The sequence below is a fragment of the Falco naumanni genome, chromosome 8, assembly GCF_017639655.2.
Source record: "Falco naumanni isolate bFalNau1 chromosome 8, bFalNau1.pat, whole genome shotgun sequence".
Taxonomy (NCBI): Eukaryota; Metazoa; Chordata; class Aves; order Falconiformes; family Falconidae; genus Falco; species Falco naumanni.
This window is the reverse complement of record NC_054061.1, coordinates 173,089-185,050: the sequence shown is the minus strand read 5'-3', so window position 1 is coordinate 185,050 and position 11,962 is coordinate 173,089. Positions and strand designations below refer to the sequence as shown.

The 11,962-nt window shown below is 54.0% G+C and overlaps 1 protein-coding gene across 4 annotated transcripts in view; it reads left to right on the top strand.

Annotated features, from left to right (window-relative positions):
* The first annotated feature begins 2,237 nt into the window (after nucleotides 1–2,237).
* The window catches only part of FGF1 (fibroblast growth factor 1), a 31,539-nt gene continuing 21,814 nt past the window's right edge, over nucleotides 2,238–11,962 (top strand). The window contains exon 1 of one of the 4 annotated variants that reach the window (XM_040604274.1): nucleotides 2,238–3,150. The gene's annotated coding sequence lies outside the window, so the exon portion shown is untranslated. Of the gene's footprint in view, nucleotides 3,151–4,916; nucleotides 5,651–11,962 lie in introns of those variants that run through there. The other 3 variants (XM_040604277.1, XM_040604275.1, XM_040604273.1) reach the window with 3 other exon arrangements.

Sequence of the window (11,962 nt, the reverse complement as noted above, 5' to 3'; positions counted from 1 at the left end):
GCTAACTAGATCTATTTTTATATAAAACTGTAATTAAATCAGTACTTGATAACAGCAGTATTTTTAAGGTAATAGGGCTTCTGTTACATATCTGATTTGTACCAAATGCAACATGGCACATATTAAACAAATCAGAATATGTCTGCTGTCCCTGAAATGTAATTACAGAAGATTCCTCATTTGTTTAGTGTATCCAGTAGAGTCCTTTGGGGATCAGTTTGTGACTCTAAACTAGTGCTGAGCGCAAGTAAACAACATTAGTTTCAATATATAAGGTCACCTGGTAAAAAACAAATGATGGAAGTCATTCTTCAGGAGGGGGTGCTCCCTCCCGGGAAACAGTGACTAGGAAAGACCAAAGGGATCCCGGCAAACAGGCTGGGGCTGAGAACAAGACTACAAAAAAGACAAACAGAATTACTCTACTGCCTGTCTGGTTGGGAGAGTGACTGCTTCGGACAGAAATCAGGGTGAATGAGATGATGTTAATGAAAAACAGTCTTCCTGCCTATCTTCAACTCCTTCCTAATTGCCTCAGCCACAACCCGAAAGAGCAGAGGCCTGACCCTACCTGTGGTCACAGGGGAAGGCAACCTCAGCCCAGAGCTGCTGCAGTGGCTTTTGGGAGTCAGCAGAGGTAACCTGGGCACCCAGAGGTGGGTCCAGATGTGCACAGTGCCAGCTGTACCTGCTGCCAGCTGGGCCACAGCTACCAGCTCTACTGCCAACCAGATGTGCTCCAGCTGTGGCTGCTGCAGCCGAGACTACCCTCATCTGCATGGACCTCAGATCCCCTATAGCTGCCAGCTGTGCCACAGCCACCCCAGCTGTGCCAGGGCCCTAGCTATACCTCCCTGGTGGTGCTCGCTCTCCCCGTCTGTGCCACAGCCCCCCACCTTGCACACTCTTGCTTGTGTCTCAGCTGCACCGCATCCCCCAGCAGTGTTTGCCCCGACACACATCCAGCTGTGCCCGCTTGCCCCATCCAGCTGTGCCCAGCTTCCCCCTCCAGCTGTGCCCGGCTGCGCCCCGCTCGCCGCCCGCCCGCCACGGCCCCGCGGCGCCCCCTCGCGGCCTCAGAAGCTTTCGGCTGCACGTTGGTGCCGAAGCTAGTAACGTGCAGCCGGTGCGAATGAACAGCTTTTACCCGGGTTCTGGTGATACAGTCAGGAGTTCCTGTCCCCCCTGAAGGGGAACAGAGTAGTTAACAGGTGTCAGGGAGCAACTCTTTATTTCACATAAAACTGGTTAACGGGAAGCAAGGAAAAGAAAACAATTTTACATGTTATCTAAAGACTATGAAATAGGCTGATAAAAGGAGTGGTTTCTAATTTCTGGACCTGAATTTTTCATTGACGTAGCATGCATATGGAATAACCCATTTCTCTGCAATCCAAATCATACCTGACTATTAATGTTTTGCATCGCAGGTCCCACTCTTCAGCCAGCCTGTGCTGCTGTGCGCTGCCAGCCCACGGTGCTGAGCAGCCCAGCACCAGCTGCTGGAACTGGCTTCTTCCATAGCTCAGCTGGAGAGAATTCCTGGGGAGAGGGGCATTCAGGTCTTTCTGAGGCTTCAGCTTGTCTGGGCAAAGGTGGGTCTGTGCACACACCCCTTCCCAACAAGACCCTTCTCCCTGGTCCCTGCCCTGGGCTGGCTGTACAGTGCAGGAAGTCCCCAGCAGGACCAGCCCTGTCACACAGGCACCTCTGGCCTTCAGCACAGGGACCTTTAATGAGTTTTCTTCCTGCAAGGACCTAATTTAGGTAACCAAACACCTTGTGACAGCATCCACTCCTCCTGCCACCCAGCATGAAAGGGCACAGATGTATCCACATGCAACACATGCATGTAGAGGCAGGTAAGACATGGTGTCCTGTCCCAGGCATTCACTATGCCCCACTCCTTCCCATGCAGAGGGTAGCTCCTGCCACCCACTAAGCCAGCAGAACTAGGCTGCCCTTCCCCAGCGCCTCACTGGCACCCTTCAGCTTTCATCCTGAGAGATGGAAGACATAAATGTGATTGGTCAGCCATGCCAGTGCAGCGTGTGGGGCCAGAGCACCAGGATGTCCCCAGGGACCTGTCCCCAGGGCAAGGATGGGCAGGACATGTGCATGCCTCCTGCACATCATGTGTGGGTACCCCCAGCAGCCCCCCACCTCCCCCATGGCCATGCACACCCATCTCCTCCAAGCGCTGGTGGGATGCTCACAACCAGCGCACAGGCGGTGATGAGCAGGGTCTGGCCCCACAACAGTTTATGTCAAGGCTACTGCAAGCCGCAAGCATTTTAAAAATTTACTTATCTCCTGTCAGTTTCCTGACAGGCTGTTTCCTGGGGTAAAAATGGGCAGAAAGAGGGCAAACAGTGCTGGGGAGACTTCAACTCTGCAGCAAGAGCCCTGGGGGACTTGGGGCTGGGGGTGACCACAGGACAGGGCAGTGGGGCAGCTGGGCACAGCATGCACACAGCAGCCTGTTTTCTGTCACCGCCTGATGGCAGAGAAGTGGTCTGGGGGCAGAAGCAGCTTCGAAGCAAGAGAGGGAAAGGACTGGTAAGCGCACACAGAATGTGAGGTGGCAGCAGGGTTTAACCCCATCCTCCAGGCAGGCAGGCAGAGGTCCTGTGAGGCCCTCCGGGCAATGGGGGAGGCAGGCTGGATTAAATCCTTGTCTTTCACCTGGGCTGGAGTCCAGCCCCAAAATAGCAGTCCAAAACCAAGATCACATGAGAGGAAAAAAATAGCAAGGCAAAGGATTATCCATACTTCCTTGTCCTATGTGGGTGCAGAGAGGCGGCCCACACCACCAGCCACAGCGCTGCTTTGCTCCCTGGCACCACGGTGCCTGCTGGCTGATGCCAGCTCTTGCCCAGGATCTGGCACAGCCCCGATACCTGCGCCTATCTGAGGGACACTGCCTTGCTCTGAAGCCACCCGTGAGCACTGCAAGGGCGTGCAGGTGCGGGCGTGCATCGCTGCGGGAGCTGCCTGGCCCCTGGGGAGTGGGGCGAGGGGTAGGGTGACCCCAGGCAGCTCCGGCCTGCCTCAGTGCAGGTCAGCAGTGTTGCCTCCCAGCTGCGCTCACCGTGCTGCTGACTGCGCTGCTGCCACCGCTGCCCAGCCCTGTGCACCCTGACCTGGCAGGTGAGTGCCTCTTCCAGCATCCCCCAATTCCCCCTCACCTTCCCAAATGGTCTGCAACGCGTGTTCCTGGTGCCTGAACTCCTTGTCAAGTTCGCGGGCTTGGCCGGGTGTGTGTCACTGGGGGAACAACGGGGGGTTCCTTTTCCTCCCTTCAGGCTCGGAGGCAAGGAGCTGGCAGGGAGGCAGGAGGGGGGCAACCTCCACTCCAGCACTGTTGCCAGCTTGTGCTGGGCTGAGCCCTTTCAGCAGTACAGCTCCAAGGGGGATGGAACCAAAGCTTGAGACCTGTGGGATCTCACGGGTCTCACTTTAAATTTGCAGAAAGTTTTGCCTAAGTCATCCCTGCTGTGTGACGGTGGTTTGGGGGGAGAGGAGCCACTGGGGCAGCATGTGCTGGGGCTCAGCTGCCTGCACAGACACTGCCTGCATGCAGCTCGGTGCCAGGCACAGAGAAGCACTTAATGCATCCTCGGGGCAGGAAGCAGCTCTATGGTTCGTTATTTACCATGCTTCCAAACATCACCAAGAACTGTATATTATTTATGGGAATGGTAGCTGAGGAGGCCCACGGACATTTGAGGCAGTGAGGTGAGGAGGTTCCTCACCCCAGGCAGAAGCAGGAGCCAGCCAGCCAGCCCAACAGTCTGGGAAATAACACAGGCATCTGCTGGAAGTGGGGCTTCCCAGGCTGGGCTGGGCTGGGGAGGGTGGGAGGAGGCAGCGCTGGCTGTGAAGGCATGACCCTGTCCCCTGCTGGCTCTCCATGCAGCGCAGCATGGCAGCAGGGCACCCACTGGCACCTGGGCTTCGGCCTGGGCACTTGGTGCAGGGACCTTCTACTCATCTTTCTAGTGACAGCGCAGAAGCCTGCTGCTGAAGCAGGTGTTTGCTCTGCATTTGTGTAGAGCTGTTGGCTCTGTCCGGGGGACAGCTGCCCTCAGCATGGGCAGAAAAAGGACACAAGGCTAAATTTGGCAGGATGCTGTCAGCGGCGCCCTGTGGCCCACACAGCATCAGAGCTGCCAAATGCCAACCACAACAGGGGTGTAGGGAGAGCCAGGCAAGAGGCAGGGAGGGTCAGGGATGCAGGGAGGGGTTGCAGCCTCCCTGCAGCTCTGAAACAAGGGGGATGCTTCCTTGCATCAAAAAATGGAGCAGCATTTCCTAATATTCCTCATACCTTAACAACCCCGATGCCTTTCATCCAGCAAAGCCCAAGCCCAAGCCAGGGCTGTGCATTTTTGACATTCAGAAATGTTTGGCTCTATCTTTCTTTTTTTTTTTTTTTTAGTTTCTATTTTCAACATGTGTCTGAAATAGCAGGGGGAAATCTTGTGCGGGCTTGTTCAAACTGACTCCCCTCGGCCCCAGAATACTGATATTCCAGGGAGGCCCACAGTCCACCTGCACTGCTGGATGCATTAAGAGCTGTCCCCATCAGCTCTGTTAACTGCAGTCATTTTGAATACGTTTTTATCAAAACGTTTGGGCTCAGTATACTTTCAGTCCAGACTGTCTGTCCACATACACAGGCTCCATGTGAGCCAGGACTAAAAGCCTATTCTAAGCGAGCCTTAGATAACACAGCTTAGCCGACACATCAAAGCACTCGTGGAGGCAGGCCAAGCTGTGAGGTCATCACTTTTGCTTCTTTAATGCTGCAGCCCAGTGACACGCAGCAACCTGCAGCCTCCGCATGCTGCACCGTCTGCACCCCACCACCCCACCGCTGGCACCCTCAGCACAGAGCCCTGCCACAGGGCCAGCATCGGCACTGGCTCTGGCGAGGCAGCCTCAGCCTTGGGGAGATGGAGCCCCATTTTATCAGGCTGACAGTGCTCTCGACAGCGCTTCGGCCTTTAAGGCCAAGCTCTCCCCATCCCGCAGCATGGTGCCAGTGTTAATGCCGGCGGAGCCTTGCGGCAGCCACCTGCCGAAGCCCCTCCTCGCCGGCTGCCCCACGGAGGTGGGCAGAGACCCCCGTTCCCACTGCCTGTGTGCACCCGGGGCCGATCGGGGCGAGGGGGTTTATGGCCATCCCTGGGAGGGCACTGAAGTAATCAGCGCTCGCACCGAGCAGCATGGACCACCGGGGTGGGGCCGGGAGAAGCCAAGAACAGCAGCCCTGCTTTTCCTCCAGCTTTTCAGTTTTTTGGTTGGGGTTTTTTTCTCTAGTGCCCAGCCGCGCCGCAGCCCGCCGTTCCCTTGGTGATGGAGGCTCAACACCAGCCCCCGCCCGCCGGCTTGAGCCAGGTCCGGGCAGCGCGGGCAGCGCAGGCAGCACAGGCAGCTGCCGCATCCTGCCGGGCAGGTGAGCGGCCGCGCTCGCTCCGAGGCTGAGCGCCCTACAAGCGGGGTGGATGCGATCGGGCTCGCCGCCCCTTCCCCTCCGGCAGCCGCCCCCCCGCCACCCAGAGCCAGCTCCTCGGCACCTTTTTTTCTTTTTATTTTATCCCTTTCTGCCCCAAGGGCACGCGGAGCCGCAGCCCAGAGGACGGCGGTAGGTGCCGGGGCCGCAGGGGCGGGGTGGGGGTGGGGAAGGCGGGGGCGGGGGACGAGCGGACAGGTCCCCTCCCCGGGGAGAGCCGGGGGGCTGCGGGGGGACTGCTCCCCACCTGACTTGGCCAAAGACACCCAAACCCAGCAAGTGGCTGCAGACCGCTGTGCCAGGGAGAGGGGAAGGGTCTAAAACCCAGGAGTGTCATTTCAAAGTGCAATGTCAAAATTACTGCAAATTAACCTAAAGCTTTGGGCAGAAACCTGGATCAGAATTTAAGTCACGTTATTAAAAGAAATTAAGCTGCAAACCACAATATTTGGACCATTAAAAAACCCCCAAACAACCAAACAAAAACCCAAGAAAAACCAAACAGGCAATTTGTTAAAGTGACACCACTATAAAATGGTTCATTTTTGCTGAAAAAAAACAGTATGTCTCCTTAAAAAAAAAGAGTCCTTGGGCCTACTCTGACTAGACACCCAAGTCCTACTGAAAAATATTTTTTGACTTGCGCAAGATTTTGTAAGTTCAGCTCTTACTAGAAGTAATTGTGCATAGCCAACCTCAGCTCCCTACAACCTTTTCCTGCCCAAAGGGGTAAGTGCTGAGCATCACTTCCTTCTCCTGCTCCAGTGCCATGGCCCCGCGGCTGGTCTGTGTTCTCAGGCCCCAGCAGCATTTGGGATGGGTGGTTTCAGTTGGGGCCATCCAATGGCAGGGAGAGGCCCGGGGATCCAGGCTGGGAAATGCTGGGGAGGGAGGTAAGAAAATGAGTAAAAGCAATGGTTGAACAAGATGGAAGCAAAGCAGGTAAAATTAATTTTGTATGACTTTTCTGGTTCCCTGGCCAGACGCCAGCAACACCCCACTCCGTGCCTGTGCCATTTGCAAAGATGAACCCTGAGCTGGCTCAGCTCCTCGCTTTGGGCACACACTCCTTGCCCTGACCTGCCCAGGGGCTTCAGAGGCTGAGCACGCAGTGTGACCCATCCAGCTCAGGGAGCTGCTGCCATGGGGGTGGCACATTGACAGTGCCTCAGGGTCTTGTGCATGAGCTGTCACCCCCAGCCCTGCCCATCACTTAGAGGTACCAGTACCCTCCAGCACATACCCCCAGCCCCATCAGCAGCCTGGATAGCTGCTGTGGCCACCCTGGTGGGAGCATCACCTTGCCAGCCTGCTGCAGGGTTTGCTCCCTTCTCCAGTGAAAGCTGTGTGCAAGAACCCCAAAATCATGCCTGTCCCCACTGGCTCCTGGACTAGATGCGCTGGCTGGGAGGTGGGGTGCTAATGGTGGTAATGGGAAGCCCAGGCACCTCTCAACCCCTGCAGCAATCACCTCGGAGAGGACATGAGGCATGTGGGAAGATCTGCACAAACAGGGGTCTAAAGTTTAATCGGTTCCTAAGGGCAGGACTGGGCTCAGTGGCGATAAGGCAGCACAATGTCCAATTGTTCTCCCTCCAACACTGGGTCAGCCTCGCCTCCTCCAGAGCACTCAGGATGCACAGGAGCATGCACTTTGGATTAGGGCTGGAGAGAGTTCAGGTCCACCAAGGTCTCCAGCCAGACCCAGAGCTTTGCAAGCCCTTTGGATAAACTTTCCTTCCCAGCTCCACCCCAGCCCAGGGGACAGACTTTCCCTCCCAGGCTCCTCAAATGACTTTGGCCTTCCTCCCACTCTTGAGACCTTAATCTTCCTCCCAACGAAGGCAGCTCATCATGCAGCTGGCTACGGCTCCTTTCACTTGATTCCCTGTCAGTTGCATGTGTTCAGCTCCTGCTCACTGCTCCTAAAGCTGAAGCCCTGCGGTACCCAGGACCCCTGTCCTCTGGCACAGAGGTGATGGGGAGCTGTTAGCTCTGTGTCTCCCTCTCTCTGCTTTGAGTCAATGCTTTATCAGCCATTGTGTTAAGTGGCACAAACAAGCCAAAACGCTCAGGGAGGTGGAAGGGGAGCAGCGGGACATGTGGCCCCAGAGAGCGGTGGGGGTGTGCAGAGGCTCAGCCTTGCACAGCACCTGTGCCTGCCCAACCTGGGCAACTGCAGCAATTTGTCTTTATATTTGGCATCTTTGGTTTGGCTTAGATAGCAGTTAGCAGCTCAGAGCCTAGCGGTAATGAGGAGTTAGGGCTAAGTCACAAGGCTCATAGGGATAATAGCTGAGGTGGTTTTATTGCAGTCTCTCTCTTCTTATTTTAATGTGCTTCCAATGATGCAGTCATAGAAGAGACCAAAATCAGAATTTCAAGCACCTACTTATATACTTGTTTTCTCCTTCAATGCTGTCAGAAATTAAAAAAATAACAGAACTTAGGAAGGACCTTTCCCACTCCTCTGCACTCCCAGCTTTTCCTCCCCACTGGGGCTGTCTACCTGTTGCAGGAAAATTCCTAGGGTCATTTTGGAAGAACTGCTGTCCTTTCCCTGCAGAAATCAGCCTCCTTTAAGCTGAGTGCAGTTGTCACCACCTCCTAGGTGCTGGACGTGGCCCTTAATTAGAGCAGGAACCCAACAAAACCACGTATTATTCCAGCCATTTCTCAGCCAGCCGGTACTTGTGTAAGCCACAGTCTGGGGAGGAAGGCACAAAGAAGGACTTTTCATAGACACTGCAATCCTGAACCACAAGCACACACATTTCAGCAGGAAATAAGCCTAGCTTTAGGGTATTAATTAAAGAAAGTTGTAACTTCTCAATGAGGGAGCAATCAGCAATTTCTATTTTAATGGTATATTTGCTAGCTGGTGGTGGAGTCCATCCCAACGTCGTGCTGCCCGTGGAACCCAGGCTGGCTGTGGGATGCCCTGGTTTTGCAGGGCTTTGGCCACTCGCGGGGCACCCATGACCACCCTCAAGACAAGGTTTGCTGTGGGTGCCGGCATGGCCACACACACCCCTTCTGTGGCCCTGCTGCAGGATCATGTGTCCGCTTTGCAGAGTGGTTTTCCTTAGCATCCTGTGCACTAAAACCCCTCACCTGCACTGCACCACCCTCCCTTGGCTCTGCACACCCACAGGGATGGGGATCAAGGGTTATTTCTTACTCACTTTGTCTGGCCTGGTCAGTCTTGGCTTTTCCCTTTCAGTCTTTTTTGTCTGCAAATATTTGCCTCCATTTGCCAAACATGCTGGGATTGTGCAGGGCTGGGGGGTGCTGGGTGATCTTCCTCCAAACAGGACAGATACAATATTCTAGTGCTTGTTTGCCATGGGAGGTGGCACAGCTGTGGAGCAAGGAGCAGTATTTGCTGCCTGTCTGGCCAGACCCAGCGTAACCCTGGCGGTGCCAGCTGGCAGCCTCCCGGCCCACCGAGACCTGGCTGTTTGGTTCGGGCAGTTCACATGGTGCTGGGCCAGAGTCCGTCTGCTTTCAGGCACTTGGCCAAGGCTTTGCAGACTGGTGCGTGCCTGAGGAAGGTGGCCGGTGGTGCCTGCATCCTGTGGGTCAGCTGTAACATCCTGTATCCCAAATCCCATGTCCCGTGCCCCGCAGGCTCCAACCTAGACCGTTTCCAGGCTTAGGTTACCACCTGGCTGGGCACTCATTACACCAGATGCTCTCAGGGCCAGCCCACCCACTCCATTCATGCTGGAGATGGGACACAGGCACCCCTGCCCATGAATCCCAGCTCTCCCAGCAAATGCCTGATGGTGATTTCAGTGGAGAAGGAGGGGTGAAGAGGCACCTTCCCTACCACCCACACCAAAATAACTGCAAGCACCCCTTTAACAGCCAGATAAATGACGCTTTTTTTTTTTTTTTTTTTTTTTTTGCCTCCCCCCCCCCCAGAACAGAAGAGCAGATTCGCACATGCTGGTACAATTCAGAGAGCCTTTTCTAAGCCCAGATCTCCTGAGCCTCTGAACCTCACAGGCTCCCTGGACTTGCCACTTCCCAAATATTGGTGTCACCTTTAGGTGCAAATGCCACCCCCAGCCACTGCAAAGCTCTGCTGTGCTCAGGTTGCAGTGTTGGAAGAGCCCAGGACTCATAACTGGGGAGGGGGAGGTTGTCTCACCCCCCTGGGAGCAGCGGAGCACAAGCGGCTCCATCAGTGGGAGCGTGGTGTGGAGGAGTGGTGCAGGGCATGGCTGCATGCAGCCATGTCCCTGCATGCTGCTGCAGGGCTGCTAGCCAAAGAGTGAGGGGGCTGAGGAATAAATGCATGGGAGCACACGCCTATTACAGAAGTTCCTATTAGTTTTTGGCTTCTGCTTAGCAGGAAATAAGATTATCAAAGGAGAGCTGCTGCCTCTTGGAGCCTGGCGCTGTTTCAGTGTGCGATCCATCACGAGAGGCCATGGGAGCGGGCAAGAGCTGCAGGAAGGCGCAGGGAAGGTGGCAGGCGATGCCCTGACCCCTGGCAGCCCTGAAGGTCCTGGGGCACCTCCCATCAGAGTGGGTGTGCCAGCCTCACCCTGTATTGTTTAAACACCAGTTAGGGGTAATTGCAGAGTGACCTCTGAAAATACAGCTGGGTCTGTCTTCATCGAGCTTCTTACCTGCAAGAGCAGCACATTCCTCTCCAGAACTGCGGGAATGCTGGATGCAGGAATGCCAAACAGATTCACCCATTGCAAACAACCCCACTTTAATCACCCTTAATTTCATAACCCCCAAAATCACAGGAGTTTAGATGAGATGAATGTACCCCTTTCTAAATCAGGGTTCAGAAATAAGAGGTTGCAAGGAATGGTGGAGAAAAATGAGCATTAAGAACAGGTCAAAGCACCTATCACCCTGATAAATTCCCAGAAGGCAAAGCCTGCCCATCACTGGGATCTCTCTAACCATGACGCCTCAGTGCAGGCTCAATCCACGGGGAAGGTCATGGCCACCAGGATTTTTGCAGTTGGAGTAGATTCAAGGGAAGCATTTTCTACCTTTCATAAGCAGAGTGGCAGAATAAAGGCAAGGTGAGGGGCCCAGGGGCATGGCCCCCGGTGCGGGCAAAGCTGCAGGGTGGGGTTCAAGGCTTTTGTGCTGGACAGCCCCAGACCTGAAGTTTTTTGGATGAGCCGGCTGCCACCAGAGACAAGCTGAAGAGTGATATGTGACTGGGGCATATTTGCCTGTGCAACTGAGAGAGACCACAACCAGGTCCTCAAGATGCATCACCTGCATTGTATCTTACAAACCCTTTTAGTAAACATTCCCTAAAGAAGAACATATATTCCAAGGAGGTGCATGGTAAAGCCTGGCCTGCCCCTCACAGGCTGCTCTGGCATGGCTGACTCTGGGTACTGATGCATTACCCGCCCTTGAACACGGCAGGCAATGATTTGTCTTGACCTTTAGAATCAATGAACTTTAGAAAACCTGTACATATTCTCTGCCACTGCAGAACTGTAAGTGAGTATCATTTGGACTGGAGGCCTGTCTGAGTTTGTCATTCTAAATGGCTCACAACAGAAATTTCTTGGCTGAAGAATTTGTTGAAAACCAGTTCAGCGAGCGAGTGAGAGACACTATTGCTTTGTCATGGTATCTCTGCCCTGGCATGTTGTGTGGCCTTCATGAATGCAGTAATCCTCCCTCTTTCCTCATTTGTTAAAGAAGAAAGATGCCTGACTCAGTATTTCTCAGTGATGGAAGTTACTATTTTTTGCCTTGTTTCCAAGAGCAGTGTTGTTTTAGTGATGCTGGAGAACACAAGCAGATGCTGAGGCTTTGCAGAGCAGTTGCAGAAACAATCTGTGACTCGCAGATTTTACATACTCTAAATGCTGCAAGTGTACCCTGTTTAAGGTGGCGGGGTGGCACTGCCCTCCTGGGGTATGGGGACCCCCAGGTCTTGCCTGGGTCGGAGGCAGCAATGGGCTTCAGCCAGGGCAGAAGGCAGAGACAGGTCTGAGAGTGCAGAGCACCTGGTATCTGAAGGTAACAAAACTGGCCAACACAAGCCCTTCTTTTCTTTCTAAAAGCTTGCTCGTGCACTAATGAAAACAGCATAACAAAAACCGCTTCATTTTCCCAGCTGCTAAGTGTGGCAGATAAAGGCTAACACAGGCCCTCAAAGAGTGCCATGCTTAATAACTATGAATTCCTTTCAAGAATAGCTAATACATAGTCAGTGCTAAATATTACTCTATTAACCTCAGCACAGCATATTAACACGCATCCATAGTCCAGCTGAAAGCCTAACCTTTGTTTTAATAAAGTAACAAAATCCACTCTTCTGGGTCTTCAATAATTAAAAAATTAATCAGAAGAGCCCCCTTTCTCCTTCTGTTTGTGGTTTCCCAAACTCCCGGGTCTGACCCTTCCCAGGAAGAGACAGAGGCACTTTAAGAGGAATGAAATCAC